Raw genomic sequence first — 15,695 nt, forward strand, 5'->3', positions numbered from 1 at the left:
TCCGGGCAATTTAGTAGAAATGTAAGTTTTGTCAAACATGAAGAATAGTTTGGATATTTTCCAGAGGCAAGTGGGTCCTTTAAAAAGTGTATTAACCAGGAATTAATGTGATTAGAATTATAACTTAGAAAGATTTATCTATCTGCAATAAAGAAAATAGATTTCACTGTAACAATTCTAAGGCAAGAAACAAGTTAGATGGCTGTGGCAATAACCCAGCAAGAAATGATGACATCCTAAACTGAATATTGAAGTTAGAGATATAAAACATTATCCACAGTCTTTGTGACTGACTTGTAATGGAAAGTAAAGAAGAATCAGAAAGAATTCTATGGTGACCCTAGAAAGAAAATCCTCAGGATGAGATTCAGGAATTTCTGAAATCACTTGCCAGAAAATTGCAGGGATCATATTGCTGGGAAAAAGAGGGGTGGTAATGACCAAGGATGTACTATAGCCTTACTCCTCAACATATGACCCATGCACCAGCAGCATCCTGGAAGCTTATTAAGGTTTCAGAGTCATGGACCTTATCCTAGACTTACTGGACCAGAACTGGAATTTTAACACTAGCTCCAGATTATTTTTAGATCCAAGGGATAAAATTAGTAGTAGACCCTATCACCATCATTCAGTCATTCACTTGTGGGATTTATGTTTTCTGCCCTGCAACCTTAGCCTCTACTGGTCTGGAGACCCTGATTTCCTGGGATGGGAGGGAACACTTCTACCACTGGACTCATTATGAGCTTCACTAAAATTAAAGCTAATACTGCTCATCCTCATTTTGACCTCTTGTAAGCATGCAGGTAAATAAAGTTATTTTCCTGTCAGGAAAAACGATCCTGGTTATTATAAAGTAATTGCATGTCACATAATGTAAGCAGGGAGGAGTTTTATGGGGAAGATCTTATTATGGACAGTCAGGTTCAGCAAGGAATAGAGATGCAGGGAATGTTTGAAAGAAAGTTTGTCACACTCACTGATCTTAGAAACAGTTGCAGCATGACTTTCAGAACCATATGGGGAACAGGTCAGGAGCATGAGGCTCAGTCAAGCAGGTGGGGAGTTGAAAAAGAACCTGTGAACCTGGGAACTATGCCTTTTATAGATTTATAAGCTTTGGGCTTTAGTGGTGGGTCAGTTACATATACAATTAGAATGTGTTTATTTGATTTGGCACCTCCATGAAATGCAAATCCAAAGTAGTAGGGATGGGAATCTTGGGTTCGTGCTCTCTTATAGGGGCAGTTTGGAGATTCACTATTGGAAAAAGACATTAGGAGCCTATGGGTGCAATTGAAAGGACCCAAGATGGATGACATATCATCGACCAAGCATGGACTCTTCATTTGGTTTCTCTTATTGCAGGTCTATTTCTTAAATTCTGTGTATTATATGAATGTGCACTTGAAATGTGTAATTTCAGCAATGATAGCCTGACAAAGCATTGTAAATAGGAGCTTAGTGCTCCCAGGGATAAAGGTTTAAGTTACCCACAGAGCAAGCAACCTGGACCAGCAGAAGTGCTAGATGAGAGGAAGGAAAGGAGATAATAGGTATTGATTAAGGAATTGGGACCACATTCAACAATCAGCAGGGATTGGGGCTTGTTCCAATAAATTTAATTTTGAATTTTGTTTTTTATTGGTTGTTAAAAGTCATTATTTTAGAGGATTTGTGACAGTGCAATATAAACTGTATGTAGCAGGGAAGCAGATTTGCTCAACTGGTAGACCATCCGCCTACCATGTAGGAGGTCCAGGGTTCAAACTCAGAGCCTCCTGATCCGTGTGATAAGCTGGCCCTCTCACTGTGCTGATGTGCGCAAGGAGTGCCATGCCACACAGGGGTGTTCCCAGCATACGGGAGCCCCATGAGCAAGGAGTGCACCCCTCAAGGAGAGCCACCTTGCATGATAAAAGCGCAGCCTGCCCAGGAGTGGTGCTGCACACACAGAGAGCTGATTCAGCAAGATGATACAACAAAAAGAGACATGGATTCCCAGTGCCATTGACAAGAATGCAAGCAGCCAAAGAAGAACACAGAGCATATGGACACAGAGAGCAGACAATGGGGAGAGGGGGGAAGGGGAGAGAAATAAATAAAAAATAAATCTTTTTAAAAAATTAAAAATAAACTGTATGTAGCATATGCCTAGATCTGAGTGGTATAAAGAATGGACTTTAGCAGATACTAAGGCTGTCCCTCCCTCATCCCCTCCATCCTTCCCATTTCTATACATGTTAACCCAATTTCATGCTATCCAGAATTTATGTCTCTTTTCCTAAGAGATTTTTCTGGGTACTGTAATCCTCTCTGTCTGGAAATAGGCCCAATGTGTTGGAGAAGTAACACCTCTAGAAGCAGTCAGTCCTCTATGAAGTAATGGATAACTATTCCCATTCTCTTGCAGGTCTTGTTGGATAAATGAATCATATATTCTACCTTCCCTCTAATAATTAGCCAACAGGATTCATCTGTTTCCCCCAGTAGTAACTTATTGATAATGCACTTGTTTTAGTTGGCTAGGGTGCCAAAAGGCAATATAACAGAAATGCGTTGGTTTTTACAATGAAATTTATTTGCTTGAAATCTTACAGTTCTAAGGCCACAAAAATGTCCAAATAGAGGCATCATCAAGCTATGCTTTATTCCCAAAGTTGGGGCTGCCAGCAATTCTAGATTCCTTTATCACATGGCCTCTGCTGGTCTCTCCCTTCCTTTTCAGGTTCTTGCTTTCAGCTTCTGGCTTCAGTGACTTTCTCTCTCCTGTGGCTTTTTCCCCTTCCATATTCATCCTGCTATTAAAGGACTCCATTAAGAGGATTCAGACCCACCCTAGGCCATGCCATTCTCAAGTAACCTAATCAAAACTTCCTTAACTACAGTATTCTAATCAAAAGGCCCCAACCACAATACTTTCACACCCACAGGAATGGACCACCTTTAAGAACATGATTTTCTAGGCTTTCCTGCCTTTCCCTGTCTCACTTTTACTCTTTTAAGGATGAATATAAATTTAATATAATAATATATGGCTTAATTTTCTCTGTTGAACAAAAGAGATTTCCAGCTCCCTCCTCTCTCTCTTCATGTACTTTAAAAAACTTGTAATTTTAAGTTCTCTCTTTTCTCCATTTAAAATACATGTAAATTTATGATGTAAAAGGTTGAATAAACGTCTTGCCAATTTAACCATCCATGAAGGTCTCAAGGAATGAATTTATTCCTGTGTAATGTAATCAAGAAAGGTATCAGCTTCCAATTTCTGGAAAGAGATTAGTATAACTTTCAGTAGGCTTCTGGCAACAAATTATAAACCTTACCCTGACAAACATGAAAATTTGTATGTAATGGGTTTTATCCCCTTAATTACATGAAAAAAAAAAGAGTTCTCTTTATTTCTCTGCAATCTCTTTGCAAATTGCCTGATACATCACATTGTTTTAATGCTTATTCAACAATGAAACTTTTTCTTTCTTTCTTTCTGCCTTCCTGGAGAGACTTTATGGGTTGAAAGAAGTTTTCCTTTTTCTTTTTCAATTACAGTTTCCCAGCACACTCACTGTTTCCTAAGATCCCTTCACTACTAGTATCCAAATCATTTTCTCTGGGACTCCAAACTATTGAGGAAAGTGAATAGGAAAGATGTCCACAAAGGATCCCAGGAAATAGTCAGAAAAGCAGGGAAAAAATTGTAGGAATTTGGTACATAAAAGCTAAAAGAAGGTAGTGTTTCAGGGAGGTGGAAATTATTCACAATGCCAAATATTTCTGAAATGTGAAATATTTTAATAACTAAAAAGTCTCCATTGTTTTTTAGTACATTAATATTTTCTATGGCATATGTAGGCCATGTAAGATTCTGGCACATTAAGAAGTCAATGGAAGAGAGATGGGAGAGGTTTAATTAGTTGATGAATGACTGGAAAGGGGAACGGTAAATGGTAAAAGGAATTGGCTAGGCCGTTGGAGAAAAGATAAACCTTGAAGAAAGGAGGACAGTGAAAATAGAAAATAAATGATTGATCAAAACATAATGATAAACTAGAGAAATCTGAGGTCATATATCAGTAAGAATAGGTGTAATGAAGTAAGAAAGATGAAAAGATAAAAATTTGGGGCATAGAATATAATACTTGTAATTTAAATTTAAAGAAGATATTAGGAAACATCTTTTTTTTTTTAATAAAGATATACTTTTCAAATGAAAGTAGTGTTTTTGTGACATGCAATCACAGAAACCTAAACATAAAATCCCTTCAAGAATGCAAAATAAATCAAATATTTGGCACCCTTTCAAATAGAGAGATTATAGAAAAAATATATACTTACGAAGAAGGTGTATTTTTACTGTCAAAATAGCCTATTTTACCAATTAAATAAAACCTCTCCACATAATTAAAGCTTGAATTTAGCCACAGCCTGAGGAGATCCTTGAACAATTGGCAGTTGGTGAAATTATTCTAGACAAATCAGGTGATGTGGAGGGGTCAAGCAATTCATGAAGTATTTTGTAACTAAATAATAATGTATGATGATAGTATGCCCTAAATTTACTAGGCAACTAACTGTCTTTGTTTCAGTTAACTAGTCTTTTTATAGTATTGCATTGATTTTTTTGTATATTTTTAATTTTTTAAATTGCATGATAAATGGACAAAAATGAATGAACATAAATATTGATATCAATGAATTCATGAAGTGAACATATGTTTAACTAGTACTCAAAAACAGAAATAGGATATTGCCAGGAAATTATAAGTCTCCTTCTTTCATCTTCTAATTCATTCACTAGTTCTAAAAGGTAACACTACTATCTTATAGTTAATTACTATAGTGTTAATACTGTAATTCAGAATCATTTGATTTTGCAGTTTATTTAAATAGAATCATATAGCAGAGATGTCTTCATATCTCACTTATTATCTAACATTAAGCTTGTGAGATTAACCCATACAATTGGGTTAGCTATAGTGCATTACATGTAATAGAACCATTATATTCAACAGGGTGAATATAGTAATTTATCAATCCATTCACTTTTTATGACCATTTGGGCTTTATCAGTTTTGTGCTGCAAACATCTTCCACTTTGTGTGAGATATTGCTTTTTTTTTCAGTCCTTTATATTTAGGTGTACATTTGAGATTGAATGAAATTTGTATATTTAAGTTTTTGTAAATTACAAATGAACATAATCACACATGTTACTCAGGGTGCATGGAATTTCATGGAGTTTCCGGGTAACATATTATACCCAAGTTCGATTTTAGTGGGGAATATCAACAGTTTATGAGAACTTTAGCTACTCCACGTCCTAGACAAAACTTGGTATTCACAATCATTTTTAAGTCATTTTGGTCAATATGTAGTGTTACATGTTTTGGTTCAAATTTACATTTCCCTAATAATCAAATCCAATATTCTTTTCAAATATACTTATAGCTGTTTTGGATACTCCTTTTTATAAATTGCATATTCAAGACTTTTGCCCAGAACTAAGTGGGAGGCGGGGCAAGATGGTGTCTGAGAGAGTGCACCACCTCATAATCTCTCCTGCAAAGAGGCGGCTGAGTAGGAGTCCTGCTGGACCAGGCTGTTTTGGGTGCTTGCAGGGCAGGAGGTGTCTGGACATCAATTTGGTGAGACAGTGACAGAAGAAATTCTTGCAAGAGATGGAATTTTGGGTTTCTGACATGGAGGTCAGAAGCTATAGGCGGAACACCTCCCCCTAGGGCTGGCGGCCCAGCCACAGTAATCCCTGAAATCTTTGCTGTGCTGCGGTTTTCCCAAACCCTGAGCAGGTTGTTTCAGGGGCTTGCAGGGTAGGAGGTGTCTGGATGTTGATTTGGTGACACAGTGACAAAAAAGATTCTTGTGAGAGGTGGAATTTTGGGTTTCTGACATGGAGGTCAGAAGTTGTAGGTGGGACCCCTCCCCCTAGGGCTGGCAGCCTGGTCGTGGCAATCCCTGAAAACTTTGTTGTGCTGCAATGTTCCCAAACCCCATCTTAACTGGATGTGTGGTTCCCAGGTCCATATCCCCTAAACCCTGGTAGCCCATGCTCCAGAGACTCACACACCTTCAGTCTGTAATATCACGGAATTCCCATTCCCGAATCCACCATGCCCTGAAGTCCGTCTGAGGTCCTTGATTACCCTAGCCCTCCGAGTTTTTGGTTGTTGTTTTTTTTCCTCCTTGAGCTTGGAGAACGTACCAGCTGACTTGGGGAGAGTATGGGAAGAAAGGAGAGGTGAATCTGCTGAGGAAGCCCAATTTACCTAAACATCCTGGGATAGGAACCTTGGTCTGGGAAAAGGTGGAGTCAGAAAATCAATTAGACCTCCCCTAGCACACCCAAGGGGGAGGGACTGTAGTAGGTGCTATCAAAGCTTCCAATAGCATATTTGGGGTTTCTAGTGAGGTGTAGGTTCTCTCACACTGCAAATAAAGAGTCATAGTCTTCTGTGTTGAGTTGGTTCAACAAGGACCCACTTGTATCTCCTACCGGACATCTCAGGCAGTTTTCCTGCTGCCCTGGGAGAGAGAGAAGTGAGGAAGAGAGAAAGGGGGAAGGTGAGATCCCTAAGCATTTTATTTAACAACAACGAGGATTCCTAGCTTGAAATGTTGGTTCTTTTTGTTGTTGTTGTTGTGGTTGCTAATATTGCATTGTTTCCTGGTCTTTTCTCCCATTTTATACCCCAAGGTCCTTTTTCATTTATTTAAGTTTTTTCTCTTTTTTCTTTTTCTTGCTTGTTTCCCCCCCTTTCCTTTGTCCACCTTTTTTCACTTCTCTTTTTTTTTTTCTTTTCACTCTTTATCTTCTTTTTTATTTTATTTTCTTTATATAATAGTTGCTGCAGGGAGCACTTCACATTTGCTGTGTTTCCTCATCCTCCATTTCCTCTTTTCTGTGTGAATTGATTTTGCCCACTGACACTATCCCCTTTCCCCTACATCTTTCTATCCTTCATCATCTACTGTTTCTCTTACATTCCACCTCCCTTTCTTTGGCCCCCAAATTGTCTGACTATTTTTTTCTAATACCTTTGTTCTGTTTTCTGTCTTTTATCCACTCTTGATAATATTGTCTTTCTTTTCTCTTTCCCTCTCTCATGAAAACATTGGCCTTTTAATTCATACTATATTCCTCCCCATATTCAGTTGACTGTCTTATTATAAGTCCTCTACTTACTGCTATAACTCTACACAACTTACATGAGTCTAATATCCATTCTCCCAGATCTCACATTGATGCTCTGTTAACTTTTATTACCAATACTACTTTATACATTTTCTGTTCTTACTCATTTTGCTTTCCCTGGCCCTAATATCTTCCTTCAAAGTGAAATTAGCCAGCAACAAGAAAACAGAGTAAGAAGAACAAAGTGACAAAGAGAAGACATAACACTTATGCATGAACAACTAATTAATCCCCAAGACTAGAAAAAGAAGCTAAGGAACTGATAAAACCCATCAAGATAAAATGATGACCAGACAGCAACAAAAACTATAAACCAAACCAATAATCAGGAAAACATGGCCAAATCCAATGAACAAATTAAAAACCAGGAAGAGGAGCAGAACATCGGACAAGTAATTAAAGATCTCAAAACATACATTAGAGTCCAACTTAATGAACTAATGGAAGAAATTAACAATATGAAGAAACACTTGGAGAGGATACAGAAGAAATTGCAGACATACACAAAAAGACAAAAGATATGATGGTGATGAACTCCACAGTTCAAGGAATCAAAGTACACTCCCAGCAAATAGCAGCAGATTAGAAGAGGCAGAGGAGAGAATTAGCGACGTGGAAGACAGTACATCTGAAATCGAACAGATAGTAGAACTGATTGATAAAAAGATAGAAAAAATCCAGCTGGGCCTTAAGGACTTGAATGACAATGCAAAATGCTTGAAATATGTATTATAGGCATCCCAGAAGGAGAAGAGAAGGGTAAGGGGACAGAAGGGGTGTTGAAGGAAATAATGGTTGAAAACTTCCCAAATCTACTGCGGGAGATGGATGTATGTGTCCAGGAATCACAATGCACCCCAAACACCATAAATCCCAACAGGCCTACCCCAAGACATATACTTGTCAAATTACCCAATCCTCAAGACAAAGAGAAAATTCTAAATGCAGTAAGAGAAAAGAGAACAATCACATACAAGGGAGGCTCCATAAGATTAAGTGCTGATTTCTCATTTGACACCATGGAAGGAAGAAGGCAGTGGTATGATATTGCCAAGGTACTAAAAGAAAAAAATTTCCAACCAAGAATACTCTACCCAGCTAAGCTAGCATTCAAAAATGATGGAGAGTTCAAAATATTCACAGATAAAGAGAAATTAAAAGTGTATGCCAACAAGAACCCTGCCCTTCAAGAAATACTAAAGGGAGTTCTGCAGGAAAAAAGAAAAAAACAGGAGAGGCAGAGATGGAGGAGAGTATAAGAGCAACAAAAAAGACAAAAAGAGAAGGATAAAAACAAACAAAATATGACAAAGACAAGTCCAAACAAACCATGGCTAACAAAAATAATTCCTTGAAAGTAATAACACTGAATGTCAATGGATTAAACTCACCTGTCAAAAGATTCAGACTGGAAGACTGGATAAGGAAATATGACCCATCTATATACTGTCTAAAAGAAACACATCTTAGACCCAGGGATTCAAGGAAGTTGAAAGTGAGTGGCTGGAAAACATTCTTAAAAGCAAACAATAACCAAAAAAAGTCAGGAATAGCTATATTAAATATTTATGCTCCTAACATGGGCACCTCCAAATACATGAGGCAAACACTGGAAAAACTAAGTGAAAGAATAGATGCCTCTACAATTATAGTGGGGGACTTTAATACACCACTATCAACTTTGGACAGAACATCTCAAAAGGTAATCAATAAAGAAACAAAAATTTTGAACAGTATATTAGAGGAGCTGGACCTAATAGACATATACAGATCAATACACCCAAATACAGCAGGATAATGTATATTTTTTTCAAGTGCACATGGATTATTCTCCAAAATAGACCATAAGCTGGGCCACAAAGAAAGGCTCAATGAATTCAGAAAGATAGAAATCATACAAAATAATTTCTCTGACCACAGTGGAGTGAAGCTGGAAATCTGCAAGGGCCAGAGGCCCAGATTTGACACCAAAATATGGAAATTAAAAAGCACACTCTTAGAAAAACAGTGGGTAAAAGAGGAAATCTCAAAAGAAATCAATAACTACCTTGGAACTAATGAATATGATAACAGAATATACCAAAACTAATGGGATGCAGCAAAAGCAGTGCTGAGAGGGAATTATATACCATAAATTCATACATCAAAAAAGATGAAAGAGCAAAAATTGAAGAACTGCACATTTAGAGGAATCAGTAAAAAAAAACAAAGCACCCACAGGAAGAAGAAAGAACGAAGATAAGAGCAGAACTAAATGAAATAGAAAATAAGAAAGCACTTGAAAAGATAAACAAAACCAAGAGCTGGTTCTTTGAGAAGATAAAAAAAAGTGACAAACCCTTAGCTAGATTAAGAAAGAAAAAAAGAGAGAAGATGCAAATACACAAAATAAGAAATGAGAAAGGAGATATCACCACTGACCCCACAGAAATAAAGACTGTCATAAGAGAATACTTTGAAAAACTACATTCCAACAAAAGTGACAATTTGGAGGAAATGGTCAAATGCCTAGAAACACAGAAGCAGCCTATATTGATGAAAGAAGAAATTAATGATCTCAAAAACCAATCACAAGTAAAGAGATAGAATCAGTCATCAAAAACCTCCTAACTAAGAAGAGCCTAGGGCCAGACGGCTTCAGAGGTGAATTCTACAAAACATTCTGGAAAGAACTACTGCCAATCTTCCTGAAACTCTTCCAAAAAATTGAAACAGAAGGAACATTACCTAACTCATTCTATGATGCCAATATTACTCCAGTACCAAAGCCAAATAAAGACACCACAAGAAAGGAAAATTACAGACCTATTTCTCTAATGAACCTAGACACAAAAATCCTCAACAAAATACTTGCTAACCATATTCAACAACACATTAAACAAATTATACACCATGACCAAATGATCAAGTGAGATTCATTGTGGGTATGCAAGGATGGTTCAACATAAGAAAATCAATCAATGTAATAAACCATATAAACAGATTGAAGGGAAAAAAATCACATGGTTATATCTATAGATGCAGAAAAAGCGTTTGACAAAATATAGCACCCTTTCTTGATAAAAACACTGAAAAATTTGGAATACAAGGAAATTTTCTGAACATGATAATGAGTATGTATGAAAAACTCACAGCCAACATCATTTACAATGGTGAAATTCTAAAATCCTTCCCTCTAAGATCAAGAACAAGACAAGGATGCCCACTATCTTCTCTTCTATTAAACATTGTCTTAGAAGTACTTGCTCGAGCACTGAGGCAACAACCAGATATAAAAGGCATTCAAATTGGAAAGGAAGAAGTCAAATTTCGTTATTTGCAGATGACATGATCCTATACATAGAAAACCCTGAGAGGTCTACAACAAAGCTTCTAGAACTCATAAATGAGTTTAGTAATGTTAAAGGTCATAAGATCAATGTGCAAAAATGGGTAGCATTTCTGTATGCCAATAATGAGCAAGCTCAGGAGGAAATCAAGAAACAAATACCATTTACAATAGTAAATTAAAAAATCAAATACCTAGGAATAAATTTAACTAAACATGTAAAAAACTTATACACAGAGAACTACACAACACTGTTTAAGGACATCAAAGAAGACCTAAATGAATGGAAGAATATTCCCTGTGCATAGATAAGAAGACTAAATATTATCAAGATGTCTATCCTACCAAAACTGATCTACACACTCAATGCAATCCCAATAAAAATCAACACAGCATTCTTCAATGAACTAGAAAAACTAGCTATGAAATTTATTTGGAAAGGAAAGAGGCCTTGAATAGCCAAAGACATATTGAAAAAGAAAAAGAAAATTGTAGGAATCACACTACCTGACTTCAAAACATACTACAAAGCTACAGTAGTGAAAACAGCATGGTATTGGCACAAGGAGAGACACGTAGACCAATGGAACCAAATTGAGAGTTCTGATATAGATCCTCATATATATAGTCATATAATATTTGATAAAGCCATCAAACCCTCTCAACTGGGAGAGAATGGCCTATTCAACAAATGGTGCCTGGAAAACTGGATACCCATACATAAAAGAAGGAAAGAGGATAAGCACTGACACCTTATACAAAAATCAACTCAAGATGGATCAAAGACCTAAATATAAGAGCCAAGACCATAAAGACTTTGGAAAGCATTGTAGGGACGCATCTACAGGACTGTGTAATAGGAAATGACTTCATGAATTTCACACCAAAAGCACGAGCAGCAAATGAACAAAGAGATAAATGGGACTTCTTCAAAATTAAAGCCTTCTGCACCTCAAAGGAGTTTGTCAAGAAAATGAAAAGAGAGCCTACACAATGGAAGGAAATATTTGGTAACCGTATTGCTGATAGGAGACTTATAACCTGCATATATAAAGAACTCCTATATCTCGAAAATAAAAAGACAAACAACCCATTTAAAAAATGGGAAAAAGATTTAAACAGACACTTCTCTGAAGAAGAAATACAAATGGCTAAAAAGCACGAAAAATGCTCTAAATCTCTATCTATTAGGGAAATGCAAATCAAAACTACAATGAGATACCATCTTACTCCCATAAGATTGACAGCTATGAAAAAAACAGAAGACTACAAATGCTGGAGAGGATGTAGAAGAATGGGAACACTCATCCACTGCTGGTGGGAATGCAGAAGGATCCAGCCATTATAGAGGACAGTTTGGTGGTTTCTCAAAAACTAGCTATAGATTTGCCATATGACCCAGCAATTCCACTGCTGGGTATATACCTAGTAGAACTGAAAACAAGGACACAAACTGATATATGCACACCAATGTTCATAGCAGCATTATTCATTATTGCCAAAAGTCAGAATCAACCCAAATGCCCATCAACAGATGAATGGATAAATAAAATGAGGTATATCATACAATGGAATACTACTCAGCTTTAAGAATGAATACACTACAAACACGTGATAACATGGATGAATCTTGAGAACCTTATATTGAGTGAAGCAGGCCAGGCATTGAAGGACAAATACTACATGACCTCAATGATATGCAGTAAACTAAGCTGCCTCAGAGAGCTAGAGACTGGAAGACAGGCTTAAAGGTAATTGGGGGGTAGAGGAAGGATGTAAGCTGACACCTACATGGGTGAAATCTATGATAAGCTGGAGGTAAGTATTTGTACAAGGAATAGATAAAATGGGGGCATAGGGTTACATTTGCATGGGGCTTTGAGGGCTTGAGGGGGGCTAGGGATGGGAGGATGGGTAATATTGCCCAAGAAATTGGGGGGAGGGTGGGGGAACATACGAACATAGGAGATTGTCAGGTATTTGGTTGAGAGTATAATGCTGAGAAAACTTTTTCAAAAATATAATAAGGATGGTTGCCTGTTTAAGATGCTTAGAGGGGATAATCTGACACAGGACAGCATTCTAGGGAGTGTGTGAGTGCTCATTTTTCCATAGTGGGTTATATCATTGTATAGAGACTCAGGTAATGAGAGTGAAGGTATACCCACATCCTGGGAAGGACTGATGTTCTCAAATGGAGGAAATTGTATCTCTCGAGAGAAATGGTGGCTCCCAATGCATTAGGACAATGAGCATGTCAAGTCCTCAGCACTGTTGCAAGTATCTCCAAACATGGCCCTTCAAGCAATGAAGATTGACTGTCACTGTGGGCCCTGAGGGGAGGGGGAAAGAGGTTTAAAATAGATGGAATCAATGTAACTGCGAGGGCAATAGAAGTGTTCCACAAGATTATGCAAGGATGTATATAAGACATGCTAAATTACACAAAAAATATATAGGGGCTGATAGGCTAAAATGTAAATCATAATGTAAAACATAAGATAACTATATATTTAGAAAATTGTATAGTCTAAAATATAAACCACAATGTAAACCCAAATGCTACCTTGTTTGAAAGATATTGTCTCCATATCTGTACATCGGTTTCAGTAAATATTGTATGAACATGTAAAAAGATTATTGCTGTGGAAGGGAAAAGGGTTTTATGTTGGATATGTGGGATTACTGTATATTGTATATATGAATTACTGTGATCTAAAACTCTTATGAAGATAAGCTTAATAATTAGAAAAAAAAGAAAAAGAAAGGACGTAGACACTGAGGAAAAGGTGGAAGAGGTTGCCTTGCCAATTTGCATACAGGGCAACATTTATTGCAGTGATGGAAAGCAAAGCATCAAAAACAAAGCTTTTGCATTTTTTAATTTTTTGATACCCCAATTTATTTTTACCTTAATTTTTCTAAATTAATATGTATTCTACATCTAACCTTTAAACTCATCACTATATTCCATTTTACTATTAATGGAACCTGGCAATATATTTGGCTTCATTTTTCAGGAAGTTTTCCACAGAGAGGTTCAACAATGGCAGGGGAGGAATACTGGTGTGGGATGTTATTGACAGGGGACACATGGTTGGCAGGGAGTTCTCCAGGGCATATATCCAGGGTACATAAAAATGTTTGGATATTTTCATAGTGGTTACAATTAAAAACAACTGAGGGAGTGTTGAGTTCCTAGCCAGGGGCGCTCTATTACAGTACATAAAGGAACAGCAACAATCCCCCAAGTGCAACGGCAAAGACCAAAAACGAAGGAAGGTCCAACACTTGATACTAGTGATTATGCTTGTGAGCCTGAGCACCTGAAATAAGAACAAGGCCTAGAGCTGCAGGGTGCCTAAGAGTTACCTCCTGAGAGCCTCCATGTTGCTCAAATGTGACCAGTCTCGAAGCCCAACTCAGCATGTAAATGTGTTGCCTTACTCCCAGTGTGGGATATGACTCCTGGGGATGAGCCTCCCTGGTGCCAAGGGATTACTACCTAGTACCAGCTGATGATGTAACCAGAAAATGACCTTGAATAAAAGGGTCAACTTAGTCCAGCAGAATATCTCAGTCTACATATAATACCAGGAGTTAAAAATGCTTTTTGACCTGAATAAAAGGGGGAAATGGAAAAGACAAATGAGTTTATATGGCTATGAGTCTCCGAAAAGAACCAGGAGGTGATCAGAGGGGTTGCCCTTATGCAAACCTGAGCAGAGTCCCAAAGACAGATAAAGTAGATACTATCCAAGGTATTGGTTCTTCTGAGGGCTACAGAGACCCACAGGTTCTATGGTCATGACAGATGGAGTTCAGTGCCATGTCAGTTGGCCCTACTTTGGAGTTTGTGTTTCTGTGTAATAGAACTGGACTCAGATGTGATCTTTGTCCACAAGCCTCTCCTTTTACTTTTACAGGATCTGTAGTTGGTGCTGGGGTTTAGTGTATACCCAGGGGACCTGAATCTCTGGACTCACCATGTGATAGCCAGGCCCTGAGCCTCAACAGACTTGCAACTCCTACACTCTGGCTTATTGGACTTACCCCACTCAGCTAACATGGAGGTGAAGAAGATCAACCACCACACTAGGGATCCAAGAGTGCCTACAACTGAAAGCAGGAGAATTGCATCCCGCATCCATGTGGAATCTAAGCCCCCTCTTGATATAGATGTGGAGTGGACACAACCATTCTAAGGTCCACAGGATGGAGGAATAGAGTATGGATTAGAGTGGACTTACTGATATTCTATTCATAACTATTGTGATTACTAGTCAAAGAAAATGTGGCATTAGTGTGGAGAAAGTGGCCATGGGTTTCTGGGTGTAGGGAGTGGGAGGAAGAGATGTGATATGGGGGCATTGTCAGGGTTGGCGTTGTCCTGGGTTGTGCTGCAGGGACAGTTACCAGACATTGTATGTCCTCCCATGGCCCACTGGATGGAACGTGGGAGAGTGTGGGCTATGGTGTGGACCATTGACCATGAGGTCTAGCTGTGCTCAGAGATATATTCACCAAGAGCAATGAATGTCTCATGATGATGGAGGAGGTTGTTTTTATTGGGGGAGGAGTTGAGTGAGGGGGAGGGTGGTATATCGGGACTTCATATTTTTTTTAATGTAACATTAAAAAATAAATAAAGACAAAAATAAATAAATAAAATAACTAAAAAAAACTCTTGCCCATTTTTTATATTGCTTCAATAGTTATTATTGTTTTTCCTTATTCATTTGTACAAATGTCTATGCATTGTGCAGAGGAGATTTTATTAATGATGTATTGTAAATATCTTCTCCCATTGTGGTTTGCAATTACATATTCTTAATTGCTCTTCCTTAGATAAAATAAACTTCTCGATTTTAATTTGCCTGATATATTTCACTGATATGTTTCCTTATGGTCCTGTGTTTTGGTATTTTATTTGAGCTATTTCTTAACTTCAAGTTCATAAATATCCCCTACATTATTATCTAGAAGCTCATTTTTTTATAGCCTTTACATCTAGATCACCATATCATCTTAAGTGAATTTTTGTATATGATATTGCTCCGGCCGGCGGGGGCAATCCAGGGACCTGTGGAAAGAAGCAGGGTGGGGCAGGAGTCGAGAGAAGAATGGAGACAAGACAGGATTCTGATCAAGTCT

The sequence above is a fragment of the Dasypus novemcinctus genome, chromosome 15, assembly GCF_030445035.2.
Source record: "Dasypus novemcinctus isolate mDasNov1 chromosome 15, mDasNov1.1.hap2, whole genome shotgun sequence".
NCBI lineage: Eukaryota > Metazoa > Chordata > Mammalia > Cingulata > Dasypodidae > Dasypus > Dasypus novemcinctus.